Source organism: Sceloporus occidentalis, unplaced genomic scaffold, assembly GCF_023333645.1.
Source record: "Sceloporus occidentalis isolate IW3139 unplaced genomic scaffold, rSceOcc1.0.p SCAF_3, whole genome shotgun sequence".
NCBI lineage: Eukaryota > Metazoa > Chordata > Lepidosauria > Squamata > Phrynosomatidae > Sceloporus > Sceloporus occidentalis.
Genome location: NW_028316983.1, coordinates 52,354,584 through 52,376,751, shown reverse-complemented (window position 1 = coordinate 52,376,751; position 22,168 = coordinate 52,354,584). Strand labels below are relative to the sequence as shown.

The 22,168-nt window shown below is 39.5% G+C and overlaps 1 protein-coding gene across 1 annotated transcript in view; it reads left to right on the top strand.

The window, feature by feature from the left end:
• Window positions 1–7,139: 7,139 nt before the first annotated feature.
• Window positions 7,140–22,168, top strand: part of CAMK1G (calcium/calmodulin dependent protein kinase IG) — a 100,001-nt gene continuing 84,972 nt past the window's right edge. Inside the window, exon 1 of the mRNA XM_089514427.1 lies at window positions 7,140–7,184. The gene's annotated coding sequence lies outside the window, so the exon portion shown is untranslated. The remainder of the gene's footprint in view (window positions 7,185–22,168) is intronic.

Genomic DNA, 22,168 nt, shown 5'->3' with positions numbered 1-22,168 from the left:
GGTACGCTTAGGACTTTGTAAAATGCTAAAGCCACTTTTAAGTGGAAACAATTCCAGCTTCAACTCTCAGGAGCCCTTGCCAGCATAGCCAATAGTGACTTCAATTCACAGCACCCCCCACTGTGCTTTTGTAACTCCATGTTTATGAATCCAGAATCACTAACATCGGCTGCTTACAATTACTAAAGTAAGGGGCTATTCAGACCAGCCTGAAAGGAGTCAGGGTGCAGTGTCCTGATGATTCAGGCTGTAACTCCACCCCCAAGGCACCATAATGGTGTGTGACGCTCCAGATGGCGTACACCATCATGATGCACCTCCAGCGCTGTGTCCAGATGATGCAGCACTGAAAGGGCACCATACAGCCATGCTGCTGCAGCTATGGTAACCTTTGGAGGGCACAGAAAGGAGCTGCTTTTTGCAGCTCCTTTTTGTGCCCTTCAAAGAACAGATTGAGGGTGTGGCATGAGGTTGCCATGGCCCCGATCCAGCCAGGAAAGGGGCGGCTGCAGACCACCCCTTTGAGCTGGTCTGTATAGCCCCTAAATTACTATCCCCAATTCAAATAATAACCAGGAACTAAAAAGAGAGGATAAATCCAACATTTTGCTACAACTAATTTTTGCTCTCCACTGCTCTACCATTTTGAAGATTTGCTAAAGGAACATCATCAGACGTTATCAACTGAGGTGATCAGCACTTATCTATGGGGCAAGGGGTTCTACTCAAGGGTCCCACTAGCCATCTTTTTATTTTACAGTTTATTGCTTAAAAGCTTCTTCACTATCTCACATACTTCAAGGTATGATTCATAAATACCACAAACAAGCAGACAAGAGAAATCATTCTCTTTCCTTGGTATTGGCTGTGCCCTATGTGTGAAACTTCACATGCCATTTACATTTGCCATTTCAGAATCCATCTTATTTTTCAATATTCATTTGAGCTGTGTTATCTATTCAGACCTGACAAAGATGAAGTGTATAGGGAAGGGCTGTATCTCATGTGACTTGTTTAGCTACTCTCTGCATCTTGCTTACTAACAAAAGCTAGTATCAATGTATTCTGTCCATCATAATAATTTTGTTTAAATTGTTTTGCAAAATATTTTCTCCAGAGTAAACCTTCTGTCAATGTATATCTGGAAGACCGTGTATTGTCTCCAAAGTAATCCTTTATTCATTTCTCATCAACTCTACCAGTGAGTTGAGTGGGCACAGTTCAGTTCAACAGTTTTCCTCTTGAACATCTCATTACATAAGACATAGAAAAGAGAGGTACACTGATCACTGCAGCTGATTCTGATTGTACTAATGCAGCTGCTATATTAAAACAAAAAACTATTTTACTGCACTACCCATCATTATGATTACAAATTAATATGCTTATATGAAACAGACTAGATTTATGCATACTCTTATTTGCTTTTTCTGTCTCTGGTGTTCATTTTGCATTTTTTTTAATGTGGAATATGAAGATACTCTTCTATATGCATTCAAAAATCCAGCAGGTTTTCCCCCCTTAGAACACTGTATTCATTTTTTTACTCATAACTATTGTATGGGGGACACTGTATGAGGGACACTACTGAAAAGTACCTCAATTGCTAATTGCAAAACCCTGTTTCCAAAACACAATGGAAAATAAGCCTTTTTTCACTTGCCTCACAATCTGTTATTACCCAAATGCGGTCCAAAACACAGTGAAGAAATAATACAGTTTGAGACTTTAACTGCCCTGGCCAAGTGCTAGGGAATTCTGGGGACTGTAGTTTTGAGAGACATTTAGCCTTCTCTATCAGGAAGCTCTGTTGCCACAATAAACTACAGTTGCCATGGAAGGGAGCCACAGCTGGAATGACCACAACATACAACACTGGGAAAGAAAAGGCCACAACTTTATTTACTAAACAGCCATAATGTAGGGTTGGCCTCAAAGCATAAGGTCTGGATCTGTCATCCATCAATCCCTGATTGATCAATGAACCCCATTTGCTTGGTCATGGCCAAGTGTTGGAATGACAAAGGGGCTTATTGGTTAAGCGCCCACCCACATCTCATGTAACCGGTTGATCACTTGTTAGCATCTCTGCCCCTTGACACTGAATTGATGTTGCTCCTGCAATGGAGCATCACAACTCTCTCAGCACCCCTGTATCCCCATTGGATTCCCGATCTAGTGCTATGCAGGCCTGGAAGCCACACCCACCATATCCAAGACCTATGCTACCACCACCAAAGGCAGTCCCCACCCCAGGGATGCCTTCTGCCAACCCTATGAACCTCCTTAAAAGAGGCCCACACAAGAGTCCCATCCCAAGCGTATGTAGTCCACAAAGGCCCCAGATTTCCAACTGTCCAGTCTTTTTATAGAGTTTACTGGCAATTCCGCGTGGAAGCAGCAGCTCCAATGTGAAAGGAGTGCCCCCCAAATTCCTTTGACAACAGTCCCATGCTCCATAAGGCCAAGTGAAACACTGACACCACTTGGAATCATGTCACCAGAGAGCTGTCGAAGTGGATGCCTCGGTGGGTGGGACGCCACATATTTGCTCAAGATTTGTACTGAGCACAGGTGGGAGCTATGGAGCCTTCACAGCATAATGGAGGACCCCTTGCCATATTGGTTACATTTGGACCTGCAAATAACTAAACAAACAGTGTTTTTCAGCAAAAGAGACATTCCCTCTCTGCAGTGCCCAGTTGGAGTTGTCAGCCTTGGAAGAAGGCATGAGCTCCCCCACCCTCAGTGCTCCAAAGGATACAGTTACAAAGGCAGCTCTGAACAGGTTGGCCTCATTTTTGGAGGTGCAAACCAATTCTAGCTGATAGAGAGTTTGCAGAGCAGCTTGAAACAAATAGGTCTCCTCCTATCTATACCCTTGTATGCATCCTCCTCCAGCCCTCCAAGGTTCTCCACACCAGGAAGGATGCACAAGGGTCCTGAAACCCCCCAACTTTAGAAAAAAAAGAAGAAATCCCAGCTAGGTGGACTGACATGGTCCAAGGGACAATGCCCTCACCTATTAACCAAACAAAGAACTTTAAAATAGTATGAGACCAGATTGGCCAGTGGGCTTGGATGTTTGATGCCCTGAAGAAGGCCACCAGTTTGGACATGGCTCTTTTATAGCCTCTTAGGGCGGCTGGAGCCAACGAAGACAAGATGCCCTGTATCACAGCAGATTTCCAACCTCCCATAATTCCTACAGAAAAGGTGTGGGTGAGCAGTCTGTTCCGGGCTCCAGCTGGTGGAACCTGGCCTCCTGAAAATGAGAAAGAGAGTCTACAATCTTATTTTCCAGACCCAGAACAAAACAGGCCTTGAATATGATGTTCCAGTGGAGACAGCAGAGCCCAAAATATCTGACCAACATCATGACCCTCTCTGACCTGGAGCTTTGGTGGTTGAGAATCTTAATGACTGCCTGGTTGTCACACCAGAAGCACACCGCCTTGTTGGCAAAGGCCTCATCCCAGATTTGCACTGCTATCACAATGGGGAACAACTCTAGAAAAGTGAGGTCACGCAGGATCCCACTCCAGGAAGGAGCTGAAGGTCCTGAATGCCGCACCGCTGAAAGAGGATCTCATAGGCATGAAGCCTTTTCCATCATCTTCATCCATTATCATTTTAATTATATGGTGCAATCAGTACACCCAATGTTTTACATGAGGAGTTTACAATAATCACAGAATTCCCATACTTAGGATCAAATACTGACCAGAGTGGTGACTGCAGTCAGGAAATAAGAAGACCAGGAATGGGTAGGACAGCTATGAAGGAATTGGAAAAAAATCATCAAGACTAAACATATACAATTGACTGCCTGAACAGACCGGCAAGAAAGGCCAGCATTAGGGTGGAGTGGGGGGTGTGGTGACCACATGCCACACATCCCAACACTGCCCCAATGCTGGTGTCCCACTACACAGCCAACCAGATGGCAGGCGGCATAACGCTGTTTCTTTGGTGCAGTGTTTAGTTGCGCTGCACTGAAAAAATGCCGAAAAGCTGCTCCGACCACAGCAAAGGCAGCTTTTTGCTTTTCTAGAAAGGAGTGGCATTTTGCTGCTTCTTTTTAAAGTGACAAAATGCCCTATTGAGGCCATGGTGTGCATTTGCTGCAGCCTGGTGCTGAAAGGGGTGGTGAGACACCACTCTGTTGGGGTGATCTGTTCAGCCCCTCAGTGTATATATGTACATAAATTCTATTCAGATCTTCTGATCAATGGGCAAGAGATCTTAGTGCCTCTTTCCCACGTTTACTCAAAATACATAAATACTTAAGTAGTGATCATTGTTTCCTCAATTTAAAGGAAAGCTGCAATCTCACAAACTGACTTTCGCACAGAAAGTACAGAGGGTTTGTGGAGAAAGTTAAAAATTCTGTTCTTGCCCTAAAGCTGCTTGACTTCATTGGAGGAGGAGGAGGAGGAGGAGGAGGAGGAGGAGGAAACAAACATGACTTCAGGGTAGGCAAAATCCCCGCTGCGTGAATCTTTAAACTCCCAGAACAGTGCAAATCAAATTTGATTTCTTTACAGGCACATAATTAACCCCTTGAGTACACATCCAGCTAAAGCTAAATAATTATGGTACTTAATTTTCCAGTCGCTGATGAAAATCTCTTTTAGTCTTCTAATTGGCTGCCACCTCCTATTAGAGCTTGCTATGAGCACTTTAAATGATCAACTTGGGAACTAGGCTGCTTTAACAAGGGAATAAGGCAACAGCTGGTAGAATGTGTTTTGGGCCTATAGATGAAATGTAGGACTTGGTAGAGAAAGTTTTTGTTTCACATGGTAGAAGATATCTCAGGAACACACATAAAACCAGAGCTATTTAAATATTAATAGAGAACACACTCCACTTTTAACTGATATGACAGTATACAAATACCAGTATATCTTTGTTAGCAGATAGTGTGGCTTCATGCCCAGGGGAGGAGGGGCAGAACAGAATAAGTCTACACCTACACACACCCTTTCCTATTTGTGGTATCCCCCTTATTTCTTGTTTTAGAAACTGGAAGATATGCCCATGATATTGCTAAAATTAAGCAGACTTGGAGATTATCTCTCCCCACACACCCACACCCAATAATTTGGACACTGTTCAGGTTTCTGTTTATACACCCTATCTCTTAGAGCCAAATCCTATAGTGTTTACTCAGAATTAAGTCTCACTGAGTTAAAAGAAAGCTTATTCTTAATTAAGTGCTTGTTGGTTCTTAGGCTTCCCAGTGGGTTTGTTTGGTCACTGGGCTTGTACCAGCTGCTCTTTATTGTTGGTCCCATTTCCCCCTTACCACCTACTGGCAATATTCAGCCAGCACTAAAAGCATTTTTCAAGTGGCTGCTGTGAGCTGGATAAGAACAGCTAGATGTTGCTAGCTGCCAAAACCCCGTGTCGCCTGCCTGGTTTGGGTGGAAGGCTCCAGAGTCATCATACAGCAGGTGTGCCTAATGAATCATTAGAAAATACCTGGAGAGAATGGTCTATTCTCATCACCAGAGAGATATGATATAATGTGAGATATGAATGTTGCCAATGAGATTGCAGTTCTTCTTCTGTGGTGAGAAATATAATTTATCTTGTAGCTTTTTTATATTAACAGCAGACCCTGCAAACTTCCTTTATAACAATTAACATAATTTACTGAAGCCATCCTTAAGGGAATCAGAGCACCATTTTACCACTGTTCAGCACTGTATGGCTTCAGCATGTCATTATATTCCTTCTTCTTAAAACTCACCATCTAAACACCGATAGGAGTAGTCTCATAATACGAGCCTCCTCAGACATTATGCTGTTTTGTGTGTGGGAACACTGGCATGAACAGAATTGCAAGAGTGACCAGCTAAAAATAGGTAAGTCAGCTCCAAATGAAAACTAATGAGGAATAGGAATAGTATCTCACTTCAGGAATGCAATTTTTTCATTCTGGGGAACTTTTCCTGTTTGTGGATTTAGAAGTTCTTCCCACACTGCCCATGACTAAAAATGGTAGAGAATTTCTGAACTAAGGATGTCAAGAATATTTGCAGATTTTATTGCCCTTTTTCAAAATCTGTGTCAAAATACCATACCAACTGCCACAGGATTTTTCACATTTTGCAATTTTGTTGTGAAATATTTTTTGTATAAAAATGTCAGGTCTTATACAAAGAACAGCATTTTGCACAAATATTGCAAGAACTGGATTTGCAAACAAAAACAAAAACAAAACTATTTTTGCCTTCCAATAAGACTCTTTTTGTGCAAGAAACCACCACCAAAGCAGGCTCTAAAAAAAATCTGGGGACCCTAGCAGGGCCCTAGTCCACATAGTTAAGCACTGCCATTAAGTTTAATGCTGAAAGAAATGCATAAAAATATGTAAATATAGAAAAAGATGAGTAAAATATGTGCATATTATATATATATATATATATATATATATATATATATATATATATATATATTTAGGGGAAAGTATAATTTAACCAATAATCTATATGGTTGGGTCCTGCATGTTCTTACTATTGTCAAAAGATTTCTACTCCAAGATTAGAAAGCAAAATATTTTCTACCAGGGTTCAATGGTCAAAGGCTCTTACTAATTTATTTTTCAATAACTTGTATTTTATAGACCCCAACTTCAAGGAATTTTCTGTGGAAATATTATTAGCCTATATTAATATATACTTTTAGCTCATGCTTGTAGTATAGGTACTCTGTCCATGCCCTTTCCTCCCCTTTTTTCTATCTCCTTTCCTTTGTCTTCATAATAACTTTTAAAAATCAATTTAAAAAATTAAAAATTAAGGAAGTGTGCATCAAAATATACAATGGGAACTGTGAGATGCATTGATGTGGAAAAGTGTGTATAACCATTTATAAGGAGTAATGCAAAAATATGCAACTTTTCATTTGGGCTTTTAAAAAGAAATGTACACAACACAGCAGAAACTGGGTGGATCAAAGTTAATGGAAATTCAGCCATCTATTTGAATGTTAACTTGGCAGATTTGCCTGTCCTTACTCCTAATTTGTCTTTCTTTTCAACAGCAATTGCAGAGCCCAGGATTTTCAGTGAGTATTCATTTAGTCATGGAGATCATCAGAAAGGAGAACAGGGAAGTGTCAACATATTTCTTTTTTCCCCCTCCTTCTTTAAATGGACAGAGATGAGACTCCAGGTAAAAACAAAAATAAGGGCACAGAGATTTACTTAGATATCTAATTAAGCCATAAATAAATGTACCGTCAAGTAGCTTAATTAGCAGCATGTGTTTATTAGGAGCCAATTACATGATCCCTTAGCAGTTTTAATTAATGATTGTCAGCCCAAGAAATGTAATTGGCAAAGGTTAAAATGAACGTGAAAATATTGCAGTAAGTTAACCAGCTAAAGTTACTTTTAGCAATCCATCAGGGCAGAAGGAGAAGGCTATAGTCTTGCCTGGTGTACAGGAGAAGTATTGAAAAGAGAGCAAATAAAATAACCTTCTGACAAAAAATAGCCAATACTACTTAGAGAGCTATATAACATTTTCCCAAGTCACCATGTCACTAGGATATCCTGTTCAGTTCTTCTCATCAAAACCAAATAATTAGCTTTGTCACATTTTTATATCCAGGGATGTGTGCTGTGTGACAGGCTGTCTCTCAGTTTCTCTTTGGCATGTCACTGTTTGAAAATCTGAAACAAAATCTCCTACTTAAAAAAAGATGCCAAAAATTAATTTGAAGTATTTATGCTGATCTGGACTATAGATACAGGGGACGTGGACTGAATTTAAAAACCAGAGTTGACACGTTGCTACACAGTTGTTGGCATTATAATACATTTCCTTGTTAATGTTCTTTTTTATTACTTAGTATTATTGGCGTGTTACAGACCGCCCCTTTGGGGCAGCCTGTAGGTGCACCTTTCCCTGGTGTATCGGGGCCTCAGCTGCCAGACCGGCAGCCTCCGAGGCCCCGATCCGCCGCTTTGCAGGCTGCAGGGAAGCGGCAAAAGGCCGCTTCCCCGCAGCCTGGAAAGGGGTGTCCTTGGGGCTTCAAGCCCCAAGGACATCCCGCGGTGGCGGGCAGGAGGAGAAAGGGGCTGCTTGGCCCCTTTCTCCCTTGTGTTGCTGGGCGCAGCCGTCTGAAGGCTGCACCCAGCGATGCAAACCAGGAAGGAGCTCCAAAATGGAGCTCCTTCCTGCTCTGCACAAAGGGCGCATTAAGCGCCCTCGCGCAGAGCGATGGCGTCACATCCGCGCCGCCTCATTTGGAGGTGGCATGTTCATCACGCCATCATGGCAGCGGCCATGTGGAACAGCCGCAGCCATTTTGTACGGACTCAGTCCGTACTAGGGTTAGGGGTGTGTGGAAGCACCGCCCCTTCCTAACCCTAGTACGTACTGAATACGTACTTTATGGTGCGGTCTGTAACCCGCCATTATTTTTTTTTTCTTATAATGTTTATTGCAATTTTTATATACATTAAAAAAAAGTATCTTACTCTCTGATTTTGTATTAAGTCGTTATGTTCACAACCAGAAAGAAAAAAAAGAAAAAACAAACAAAAAAACAAACAAACAAACAGACAAACAAACAAAAACAATTTCCAGTTCTATCATAATATGTGGACAGAGGACAGAGAGAAGAAGGGCAATTTACCTAAGCTGACAAATTTTCTACCTGTAAGTACATAAACCAAACTCACCTTGAGTCCCCCACCCCTTTTTTCCCCCCTCATATTCCCCTTCATTGTTTATCAAGAGTTTGCCAAATATTAGAAAACATCTTTTTGTAATAAAAAGAATAGTATTCTCTATTTTCCCAGTATGTTCCTCACTTTCCTTTAATTCCATATTTCTACAAGCCTTCCCCATTTCTTTTCATATTCTTGCTCTGATTTCCCTGTACTATACATAGTCATTTTATCCATTTCTTTTAACTCCATTACCTTTATTTTCCACTCAAACATTTCTGGAATTTCCCTTCCCTTCCAATGTCTAGCAAACACCATACGTGCAGCCGTAATGAGGTACAATAATAGGCTGTTTTGGTTTCTGTCTAATTTTGCGTGAAGTAATTCTATCATGTTCAATAGAAATAGTTCTGGAATTAAAGGTATTCGTATTTCGGTTATTTCTTGTATTTCTTTATGTATTTGTTTCCAAAATTTTTGAGTTTGGTCGCACTGCCACCATACATGGAACATTGTTCCTACTCTTTCTCTACATTTCCAACAGTAACCGTCCATATTTTTAACCATCTTCGCTAGTCTTGATGGGGTCAAATACCATCTTTGAAATATTTTATAATAATTTTCTTTCAGGGTATTCCCTTTTGTAAATTTTTGTGTATTTTTCCATGATTTCAGCCATTTTTCTAAAGGTATTGTTTTTCCTATATTTTCCATCCATTTTACCATACACTCTTTGACTGTTTCTTCTTCCTGATCGATATCTAAAAGTAGTTTATATATTTTTTTAATGGCACCTTTTTCTTTTTCCATTATAATTTTATCCAAATCCGTTTTTCCCAATTCTATGCCTTTTTTTCTTAAATCTTTATTGAATTCCAATTTTAATTGTGCATACTGTAACCAATTGATTTTTTTCCCTTCTTGTACCAACACCTCCTTATCTTTTAATTTCATCTTATCTTTTATATTTAATATGCATTCTTCGTATTTAATCCAATTATAATTTCCGGGATATTCCTCTTTATGAAATGCCTCTTGCGGTGAGGTCCATTTGGGTAATTTTGTATAGAAGAAATCCTTATATTTATTCCACACTTTTAATATAGTTTTTCTCGTACAGTGGGTGTTGAACTTTTTATCTCTTTGGTCATATGTAAGAAATGCATGCCATCCTGTTTTTAAGTCCAGTGCCTCGAGTTCTAATAATTTTTTATTCTCTAACAAGATCCATTCCTTCGCCCATAGAAGGGCACATGCATTGTAATATAGTTCCAGATTAGGTAATCCTATTCCTCCCTTCTCTTTTCTACCCTGCAACACCTTCAATTTTATTCTGGGCTTCCTCCCTTTCCAAATATATTTAACTAATTCTTTGTTCCATTGTCTGAAGGGGGCTTTATTCACTATAACCGGTAGTGTTTGGAAGAGGTATAACATCTTAGGTAGGACATTCATCTGGATTGATGCTATTCTTCCACAAAATGATAAATACTTATTATTCCAATGATTTAAATCTAGTTTAATTTTTTTCCAAACGGCTTCATAGTTGTTTTTGTACAGGTCTTTATTACTATTTGTGATTGTTATCCCTAGATATTTGATTTTATCTATAATTTTAAATCCTGTCTCTGTTTTTAATTTTACAATATCAAAGGGTCTTAAATTTTTCGTTATTATTCCGCTTTTTTGTTTGTTTACTTTAATTCCGGCAGCCTTTCCGAATTCTTCTAGTATTTCCTCTAATGTTTTTATACTTCTTATTGGATCGTCCAAAAAGATTACTACATCATCCGCATATGCACGCAAATGATATTGGTAATTTTTTGTTTTAGGTACCGAGATTTTTCCTTCCATTTTAATCTTTCTACTCAGAGTTTCCATAATCATAATAAACAATAATGGGGAAAGTGGGCATCCCTGACGGGTTCCTTTAGAAATTTTGCATTTGTTTGTTTTTTCCCCATTAACAATTATTTGGGTTTCTTGGTTTTTATAGATTTCTTGAATACCGTTTAGGAATTTCCCTTGAACTCCACATTCCTCCATGAGCATTAACAAATAATCCCAATTGACGTTGTCGAACGCCTTTTCTAAGTCTAGAAAGACCAGTCCAAGTTTTTGATTCTTATGAGTGTTGTAATATTCAATTATGTTCAAAACGGTACGAATGTTATTCCTTAAGTATCTTCCTGGAAGAAATCCTACTTGTTCTTGCGAAATCCATTCCCCCAGGAATTTTTTAAACCTATCTGCCAAAATAGAAACATAAATTTTATAATCAACATTCAAAAGGGTGATTGGGCGATAATTTGATATATTTTCGGGGTTTTTACCTTCCTTGGGTATTAAAATCGTTAAAGATTGCTTCCAGGTTTCCGGAATTTTTCCGTTATCTATCTGTTTTATGGTTTTGTGTAGCCAAGGTGATATTTCATGTTTAAATATTTTATAATATTTTGCTGTAAACCCGTCAGGCCCTGGAGCTTTATCCTCCTTTAATTTTCCGATTGCGATTTCTACCTCTGATATTGATATCGGGGAATTTAAATTTTCTAATTGTTGTTTAGTTATTTTTGGGATTTGACACTTTCTGATATATTCCCGTTTTGCTTCTTTTTCATTTTCAGTTCCTCTATCTTCCTTAAAAAGGTTTTGGAAATACTGTTCTGTAATCCTGCATAGATCTTTTTGTTGTGTGTACGGTCTTCCATTCTCAGTTAATCTCAGGATTGTTTTTCCTGCTTTTTCTTTTTTCAATTTATTGGACAACCATTTTCCTACTTTATTTGCGTTTTCAAAATGATAATGTTTACATTCTCTTATATTATGAAGTATTTCATTTGTTATTTTTTCCTCTATTTGATTTCTAATTAACTGTATTCCTTCACCCATTCTTTTGTTTTTTGGATTAGAAATGTATTCTTTTTCTTTTCTTTTGAGTTTTTCCATTAGTTCCCTTTCTTTTTCTTTCATAATCTTTCTTTGTCTTATCTCTTGTTGGATTAGGTGTCCCCTAATCACTGCCTTGGAAGCATCCCAGATAATATCAAATGATGTTTCATTGTTGTTATTCTGTTCAAAATACACATTAATCTCCTGTTTTATTTTTTCTATTATTCTCTCATCTGCTAAAATATAATCCCTAAGTTTCCACGTATATTCTTTTCTTTCTTCCCTTAATTGAACAAAAATTGGACTATGATCGGAGATAACCCTCGGCAATATTTCCGTTTTTTCTACTTCCCTACATAATGATTTAGAAATAAGCGCAAAATCGATTCTGGACCAGGAGTTAAAGCGTCCAGAAAAATAAGAAAATTCTTTAACATTTTCATTTTGCACTCTCCATATGTCTATCAGATGGTGGTCATTTATTAAGTTATGTGCTGCTTTTGGGAGTGTTCCCTGTTTGCTGTTTTTTTTATCCTGTGTTGATCTATCTATCTTAGGGTCTAATACCCCATTCCAGTCCCCTATAATAATTATTTTTTCATATTCTAAATCTTTTAATTTTTGTTTTATCTCGTTAAAGAATTTGGCTTTTTTTTCTTGTGGGGTGTAAATGTTAATTATCAAAATTTTACCGGGTTTTACCTCTATTTCCGTAGCCACATAAAGACCGTTAATATTATCTTTGAATATTTCTTTTGATTTTATATTGTTTTTTATATATGTTGCCACTCCTTTCTTTTTCGCATGAGTGCTAGGAGCAGTATATAATATTCCTAATCCGCTATTCTCAATCAATCTGTTATCTTTATGCCTTAAATGGGTTTCCTGTAAGCAAATTATACTTGCACATTGTTTTTTCAAAAAGTGAAATACTTTATTTCTTTTTTCTTTAAAATTAAGCCCATTTACGTTCCAGGATAATACTTTAAGCAGCATCATAGACATTGATCTTTCTTTCTTTCTTTTTTAATGTGTTCTTCAACTATCTTTTATTTCCCCTCCTTCCTCTTTTTCTCTTGACAGTATCTAAGTGTTGATAATTAGATTCCTCTTCTTTTTTCTGATCCGGGTCGGGTTGAGTATCTTCCGTTTTTTTAGATCTTGTGTTCATGCGTTCTGTTCTTGCTTTATCTTTCTTCTTTCTTTTATCTTTCTTGTCATCCTGCTCTTCTTCTCCCTGTATTTCACCTTCTTCTAACTCCTCTGCTGACGTTTGAAGTTGAGTCTCTTTCTCGTGCTCACTTATTCTGTTTTCTACCCTTGATTTTAGATCTGACTCAGATTTCCTTCTCTGATGTTTTAATCTCCTAAAATTCTGTTGTTTTGGTTTTTTTGTTACCAATTGATCAGTGTTAAAGCTTTCTTCTTCTGAGGATGTAGTGCTATCAATAGATTCACTTCCTTTAAATTTTTGAAGAAATGTGTCCGCTTTGTTGGTGTTATCGATCCAATATTTCTTATTATCTATCGAAAAGATTACTCCTTCTAACCTTCCCCAGCGATATTTTATATTGTTTTCTTTGAGGAACTCTGTTAGTTTCATATAGTCCTTTCTTTTCTTTAAAATTTGTGAGGGGAGAACTTTGAATATCTTAATTTCTTGGGGATAATCTTCCATGAAAAATTTTTTTTGGTAATTAATTTCCAAAATTAAGTCCCGAACCCTGGATCTCACAAAATGAATTATTATATCTCGAGGAAGTTTTTTGTTGGTGGCGATCCAAGAGTTTTGTCTGTATATTTTATCCACCTCTAGGTCTAATTGTTCTGGCACCCAGTCCATGTAATAAGCTAATGCTGGAATTACCCTTGTATTTAAATTTTCGTTGTATTGTTCCGGGAGCCCTCGGATTTTTAAAGTTTTGTCTTTATTTCTTAGATCCATTAAAGTTTTGAATTTCTCATCCAGGACTTGCGTCTCTTCTATCTGTTCAATCCTTTCTTCAATTCTGGTTATTTTCCCTTCTGTTTCTAAAATTCTCTCTTGATTCGTGTGTATTTCCTTAACTGCATTGATTAAACTCTCTTTGAATTCCTGTATTTCATTCCGTAACTCTAATCTTAACTCTTCTTTCCATTCTTTAATTTCTTGTCGAATTTCTGCCCTAATTTCAGTTCTAATGTCCGTTCTTAATTTTTTAATTTCTTCCAAGATCTCACTGTTGCTATTATATGTGATCAACGGTTCTGTTCTAGTCAGAGTTTCATCTTCTGTATTTCTATCCGCTTCTTGAGAGCTACTTAGTATTTCTGTTTCCAAATTCATAATTCCCCTTGTACTGATTCCACACTTTATTCTCTGTGGAGATTCAACCAGAACTTTAGGTGAATTTTAAAATAATTTCTAGTTACTGTTTTACTTTTTTGCTTACACCCGTTCTGGTTTTTTGTTTAATTTTCCCCCTCTACCCCCCGTTTTCTCGTCCAAAATTGTTTCTTACAATATAAATAAAAAGGTGGGCGTCACTTCTGCCCTAAGGCCTTACTAATGTAAGGGTTTCTCCCTATGTTGTTATTCAGGTGAGATAATATTTTCCCTTAAATCTACTGCCGGGAGATACGCAAGGTTGCTTTGCTTATGATTTCTTTTAACTGGTTGTGTCAGTATCTCTTAGAAAAAAGAAAAGAACAAAAAAGAGATTCTATGCATTGGCATTACATAAAGTTACCACATCAAGATAAAAAAGAAGTAAGTTTTTAACATTAACACTGTTTTGTTTTGTTTTTTTTTGTTTTTTGAGCACACCTTGACCCACCTTACTTTGGCTGAAGTGGGGTAGTTAATTCCCAGTTCAGTTTCGTTTCGCCATACACCTAGAGCGACAAACTGCTGCTGCAAGGGTTTGGAGGACATAGGAGGCCTTTATGGCCTCAGATGGTCTGGCTCTCTCCCTCCCTGCTGCTGCTGTGCTGCTGCTGCCGCCTCTGCAAGGGTTTGGAGGACGTAGGAGGCCTTTATGGCCTCAGATGGTCTGGCTCTCTCCCTCCCTGCTGCTGCTGTGCTGCTGCTGCCGCCTCTGCAAGGGTTTGGAGGACGTTGGAGGCCTTTATGGCCTCAGATGGTCTGGCTCTCTCCCTCCCTGCTGCTACTGTGCTGCTGCTGCCGCCTCTGCAAGGGTTTGGAGGACGTTGGAGGCCTTTATGGCCTCAGATGGTCTGGCTCTCTCCCTCCCTGCTGCTGCTGTGCTGCTGCTGCCGCCTCTGCAAGGGTTTGGAGGACGTAGGAGGCCTTTATGGCCTCAGATGGTCTGGCTCTCTCCCTCCCTGCTGCTGCTGTGCTGCTGCTGCCGCCTCTGCAAAGGTTTGGAGGACGTAGGAGGCCTTTATGGCCTCAGATGGTCTGGCTCTCTCCCTCCCTGCTGCTGCTGTGCTGCTGCTGCCGCCTCTGCAAGGGTTTGGAGGACGTTGGAGGCCTTTATGGCCTCAGATGGTCTGGCTCTCTCCCTCCCTGCTGCTGCTGTGCTGCTGCTGCCGCCTCTGCAAGGGTTTGGAGGACGTTGGAGGCCTTTATGGCCTCAGATGGTCTGGCTCTCTCTCTCCCTGCTGCTGCTGTGCTGCTGCTGCCGCCTCTGCAAGGGTTTGGAGGACGTAGGAGGCCTTTATGGCCTCAGATGGTCTGGCTCTCTCCCTCCCTGCTGCTGCTGTGCTGCTGCTGCCGCCTCTGCCTGTAACCCGCCATTATTAACTTGTTAATTTATATCACCTCTTCCCTCTCGGGGCAGTGTACATTTTTTTTCACCTTTTGTCTTCACAACAATCCTGCGGGCTACACTAGTCTGACTGAATATGATTAAGCCAAAGTCACACAGTGAACTTCAATTGAGTTCAACACACACACACACACACACACACACATCCAGAACTTTTGTGCCCAGTCAGATAAAAAGGGCATGGGTGGAGATAGAAAATGAGCAGGAAAAGCCATGGTTGCTGTTTGCTTAAAAGGCAAAGAAGAAACTTCCAAGTAGAAACTAGCAACTCAATGAGTATCAAGGTGCCATAGCTGTATGACTGTTCTACTTTGTGTTCCAAAGCCCAGATTGTCTAGTCTAGTGTAAGCAAGCATTTTATTATATAACTGGTATATCTTTTGAAATATGTCAATTGGTGGCATGATAAGATGGTGCTGGAAAAATTAAAAATTGGATCTATCATGAAATAGCCATGGACATGCTGTGATCTTTCAAGGTTTAAAAAATTGATTATCTATGAACTACACCATCATTTGATCTTGTTGCAGGGAAATAATGCATGCCCCCCCCCCCTTTAAGAAAAAAAAAACCAGATTTCATTATGGCTTCCTTCCTTCCAATGGTTACTGAAAAACATATGATTTTGAACTCTTGCAAGTTAGAACATGTCCCGGCTGTGTCATGCTCAGGTTATGGTGAAGACCAATAGCAATTATATCTATTTCAGCTTCAGATGTAGGAGATTGTAAATACCTTTTTCAACCACTCTTGCTACAGGTATTGTTCACCTCTGTTACATTACTGAACTACATGTTCAAGTTCAACATTAGTTAATTAAATGGATGTGTGTGTATGTGCATGTGTGTGTTATTGTAAAGAATCAGTACCAACATTAACGGCTTATGGGTGGCTACAATATTATACACTTTCATTACAGCTCAAAGGCACTTACTTCTGAGTAAACACATATAAGTTTTTACTCAAATAATAGCTTCTTTGAACTGAAGCTGGAATAACTACAGGTATACCTCGATTAATAAAGTACATGTGTACTTTGGCATGATGTCTCTGACAGACACTTTGGCACAAAAGACAGAAATAACAAAGAAAAAATATGGATAAATTTCTGCACCAAACAAAAGAAGTGCAGTTCAACATGTTTCAGCAAACGTTTAATTCAAAACTAAATAGTGTGCACATCTGAAATGAAACAACCAGGTCCCAGACTCCACTTTTCTTACAATTTTTATTTTGGGGACAAAACTTTGGTGGCAAAACTTATAGATCTATGCTTTTTAGCATGCTAAAGATAGCTGGTGAGGCAGGCTTATCCATTTCCTCCTTTTCTCTATGGCCGGTTACAGACCGGCACTTTAGTGCGTGACGAGCACGCACTAAGGTTACAAAAGGGCGGTGCTTCCGCACCGCCCTAACCCTAGTGCGTGCTTGTCACGCACTAAACGGCGGCGGCCCTTCCATATGGCCGCCGCCGTGAGGACGTCACGGCCGCGCCGCCTCTAGACGGGGCGGCGTGGACGTGACGTCCTTGCTCCGCGCCAGGGTGCTTAGTGCGCCCTGAACATGGAGCAGGAAGGAGCTCCGTTTCGGAGCTCCTTCCTGGTTTAGTCCACTGGGCGCAGCCTTCAGACGGCTGCGCCCAGCAGACTAAAAGAGAAAGGGGCCAAGCGGCCCCTTTCTCCTTTTCCCTGCCCCCGCGGGGTGTCCTTGGGGCTTGAAGCCCCAGGGACACTCCTTTTCAGGCTGCAGGGAAGCGGCGTTTTGCTGCTTCCCCGCAGCCTGAAAAGCGGTGGATCGGAGCCTCAGTGGCTGCCGTTCTGACCACTGACGCCCCAATACACTGGGAAAAGGGGCGGGTGCAGCCCGCCCCAAATGGGCGGTCTATAACCCGCCTATGTTTTGCTGTTTGAACATGCTCTGTAAATGATTCTGGAGGCAGTTGCTGCTAACCTTGTCTGTTGTAAGCAGACACACATAGCTCCAGTAGAGTCAGCTAGAGTAGAATCCCTTTCTTTCTCAGCCCAAATTTCCATTGCATATTTTACTGCTACCAGCTGATGCAACTGGACAATGAAAGTCTGTATTAGTCCAGTCCTACTTCACTATCCTCCCAATGCTGATGCACCAAAAAAAAAACCCTTCATCAACAAGACAGAGGACAAAGAAGAAAAAGGAAGCTGGGTGTGTGTTTAAAAAATTGTAAAAAGGAGTTCCTTTGTCAGAGGCAAAGGTATGCCTCTGCTGTGAATCGCTGCCTAAAATTCAACATATTAATTTTTATTTTTAATTCCTATTGCTGGAAAATGTAAAGATATCACAGCAGCTTGAACCAGATATTAGCTAAAACAGATTTAAAACTGGACTTTACATTTTACTCTTATTTCTTTCAGTAAGCTAAACCCCAGGCATTTTCATGATTAGTTACAGACTGGTCCATTGTTCTATTATATACCATAGTAAAAAAAAATCTGACTAATATATAAGTTTAAGTAGACAGCCAAAATAAAGCTGCTTCGAGTCACAGTGGAGGTATGGTGTTTCAATGATGCATGCGTCCTAAGAGTCCAGAAGTCGCGCCAAAGCCATGCTCCAGCCCTTCAGGACTGGAGTGTGGCTTTGGTGTGGCTTCTGGACTCTTAGGACGCATGCATCATTGAAACACCATACCTCCACTGTGACTCGAAGCAGCTTTATTTTGGCTGTCTGTAACAGGCATACTCTCTTTAATGATTAGTAACCATAAGTAAAACAGCTATCTGATCTGTCCCTGCTGGAAGTGAAAGGTGGCCTCTTCCACAAATTTCTTTTTTTTATCAGCCCTTTGTTTTAATTGAGTTATTGTTGGAATTGACTTGCTAAATCTTTTTGTATTATTGCTGTGATGTGTTTGTGGTGTGATTACGTATATATTCAGTTGGATTACCTGGAAATGTTGTTGCTTTTATTACTTTTATTTCCCCATGGTATTACTGCTAACTGCTTACAGCATGGTTTTACAATGCAAGAATAGTATACAGGATTTTTAACTCTGGCAAAGCTAATACAGGCAGGGTGAATGAAGAGAGAGAAAGACCAGTGTGACTGAAGAAGAGTTTTGAGTGGAGCAGAGAGAGGGCACTGGGATACTGTATATGTGGGAATGCTGTTGTGTGCGTTCACATTGTTTCTGACTTATGGTGACTCTCAGGCAAACCTATTATGGGATTTTCTTGGCAAGTTTCTTCAGAGGGGAGTTGCATTGCCATCCCCTGAGGCTGAGAGAGGTGACTTGCCCAAGGTCACCCAATTGGTTTATATGGCCAAGCCAAGATTTGAACCCTAGTCTCTTGAGTCATAGGCCAAAGCTCAAATCATCTCACTATGCTGGAATAATGGGATTTTAACCTACGTAACTTCTTGTGACCCAACCCACCTTGACAGCAGCTGAATCAGGCAAAAAAGGTTTGTGCAGCTGTTGATTAGGCTGCAGCAATTTGATTTAATCATGAACTTTTATCCCAATCCTGAGTCTTGAACTGACCATTCCAAATCTTGGATTCTCATAACTGCTAGAAAGTAACTAATTGTTTTAAACTTTCTGGTATAACACAGAGAGTTATGAATCAGCGCTGTGTATAATTACAGTGCTTTAGAAATAAAGTTTAATAATAATAATAAATCATAGGACTCTGTCACACGGGAGGCAAGCATCATTAAAATTTGATTAAAATGTGGTAATAACACGACTGAGGGGAATGTTATCACACCCCCACGTGCTTCTCCTATTTTTATCCCATGCTAAAACTGTAATGGATTATTACCAATTATTATTGGGTAATAATGAGAGTTTCTGTTATTACTCAATGACACATCCATTACACACAGTTTACACACAGGACTCAAACAGGAGAAGTGCACCGGGGTGTGATAAATCTTCTTCCTAATCATGCTATTACCATGTTTTAATCACATTTTACTTCTGCTTGTCTCCTCTGTGTGATGGAATCCATAGTCCCTAATTATGATGTATAGAATTGACTCATCATATCAGGGAGCTATATGAATTATCACTTTGTACAGTTGGCCCTTACCTTACGCAGGGGATCTGTTCCAGACTCCGCTGCGTAAGGGAAATACCACATAAAGTCAAGCCCCATTAGAAACAATGGGTCTCATTCCTGCGGTGTGCACCTGACACGCCTCATTGTTTCTTCCGGGGCGCAGGAGAAGCCTTTCCAACGCGGCTTCCAGCGTATGCTGGAAGCCTCATATAAAATGCCTGCGTATGATGCAGGCGCACTGTATATTTTACCAAAAGCATGAAAAGAGAACTTGGAATCACTTTCATATCCAGCCATCAACAATTCTTACAAAGCTGGTTTTGTTGTTTCGTTTAATGTGAGTCATAGTAAACCAAGCAGTTTTTCACTGCTGTTCCAGAATAAAAATTGTGTCTCACCATTACTGAATGAATGACATACCTTCACAATCTAGTATTATTAATTTACTTATATTTATATCCCACTCTTCTTCACAAAGAACCAGAATTATTACCATCATCATTATCTACATAAAACATTCTATGTAAAACAAGTTAAAATCTATGTAAAAAACAATACAATATTTAAACATTATTTAAGTCATCATTCTAATTACAATATTACACTGACAATCCAATGCAATTACAATAAAACTATCAGAAAATATTAACACCTAAATATATAAAGCACTTCTCTGTTCCCCAAAAGCTTTCATAAATAAATGTATTTCATTTTCAAATAATGTATAACTGGCAATTTTCCAAGCTGTGAAGCTTCCACCAAGAAGTCCCTATAGTGTATAGTTGCCCAGTAAGCTGCAGTCAGCAAGGTTATCACAAGCTCTGTCTTCTCAACCAATCTTAAATCTTAGGTCAGTCAGAATGAGAAAAATAATCCTTCAAATCAACTAGGGAATTAGGTCCAAGGTAAAAAAACAAATCGGTGGATAGCCATCCCTCTATATGGAAATTATCCATTGCTAGCAACCATTTCATTGTAGGTGTACCAAGGAAACATAATCAAATTTGAGGCAAATATATTTGCATTCTGCGGAATCTTGATTTAAGAAATTTCTCTTCTCCTAAGATTTTCAAAACAAACCATTGAAAATATGAGTCAAAGATGTGATTTTCTTTCCCTAGAGTTAACACAAGATTTATATTTTTCATATTTGTTCAGGCTCATTTTTCATTACTTTTTATTGTCATCAGACAAGACATCTCCATATACTTTGATCCAAACTGGTTTTCAGACATAATCATTAAAGTTTTCAGTTCTTATAAGATCTAATTACCCACCTACTTTCACACATTTTCAGTATCAGCTGCAACCCTATCACCAAACTGTCTTTGAAAAGCTGCCAAGCAGATGTCAAATGGAAATGGTTATCAGCCAGCATGAAATGAAAGCAGTCTCCTGTGCAGATATTCTTGTCAGAATTTGGCAGTGTAACTGGGAAGAACACATCTAGGGACATGAGTGGAAAGCTTATGTCGTTTATGCAAGGGGAAAAAAACTACAAAGTGATTCCATCACACTGAGTCTATAACATCCAACAGAGGCAGAAACATTTTAATCTAGCATATTAAGGCCATTACAAACTCAAAAGGGTGGGAAAAGGCTGACAGAGGCTAGAAAGAAATCACCCTTTTTAAAAAGTAGCAGAGTTTATCAGCTGGAGGAGGAGCCTCAAAAACATGATTATAAAATCATTCAGTGGTAGGAGTTGCAGGTTTATTATTTATTTTATTCCATACATTTAATAATAATAATAATAATAATAATAATGTTTATTTATATACCGCTTTTCCAAATTAGATCAAAGCGGTGTACAACAGCAAGTACAATACAAAGTCAAAATAAAACATAACAGGCCTCTCTCCCCCTCAAGATGGTGGTCAGAAGGAGGGCTCTTAGTCTTTCATGCCAGGCCTCTCCCCCCTCAAGATGGTGGTCGGAAGGAGGGCTTTTTCTTCGTTTAGGCAGGCAGTTGGAGCTAGCCTGCCTCTCTCCCCTCAAGATGGTGGCTGAAGGGAGGGCTTTTCTTCTTCAGGCAGGCAGTTGGAGCTAGCCTGCCTCTCTCCCCCCAAGATGGTGGCTGAAGGGAGGGCTTTTCTTCTTTTAGGCAGGCAGTTGGATTTATACCTCACCTTTCATCAAAAGCTACTTAAGATAAAATTATTAATTTCCCTCTATTCTATCCTCACAACTAGCCTGAGTGATCATTTGTGAGGTTCATGGCAGAATGAGGATTTGAACTCAGATCTCTTTGATTTTTGATCAACACACTATCAAACTACAATGTCTCTCAGTAGTCATACTCAGGTACTTGGAATCTAGTTTAAATGAATGTGTGACAAGAAAGGCATGTTAATCATGCTCCTTCCATAAATTGTCCATGTGTGGAGCAGATCAAATGGGGGGAAGACATGTGCTCTGAACAGATTCATAAACTAATACTAATCAAGAAAATCCTAATGCATTTACTGTCCTGCAGTTTTTTAGCAATGCGTGTTTATGTGGCCTAAATCCCATCATAAATCCCCAAATTACATAGAACAAACCCACTGAATCAATTGGATTTGCCTATGTGTTGATTCACCATTCAACAATTTATTGAACTGATCTACTTTAGTGGGGATCAACCAACAGGCTTCTAAGCCTATGCTTTAATTTTAGTTAAAATATTTCTGTACTGCTTTTCTAATACCCACTAAGATAATATACAAAGCATTCTAAACAAAGACAAAAACATGGGCCTGGTACATACTGACCCTTTAAGACACCCTTGTTATGTG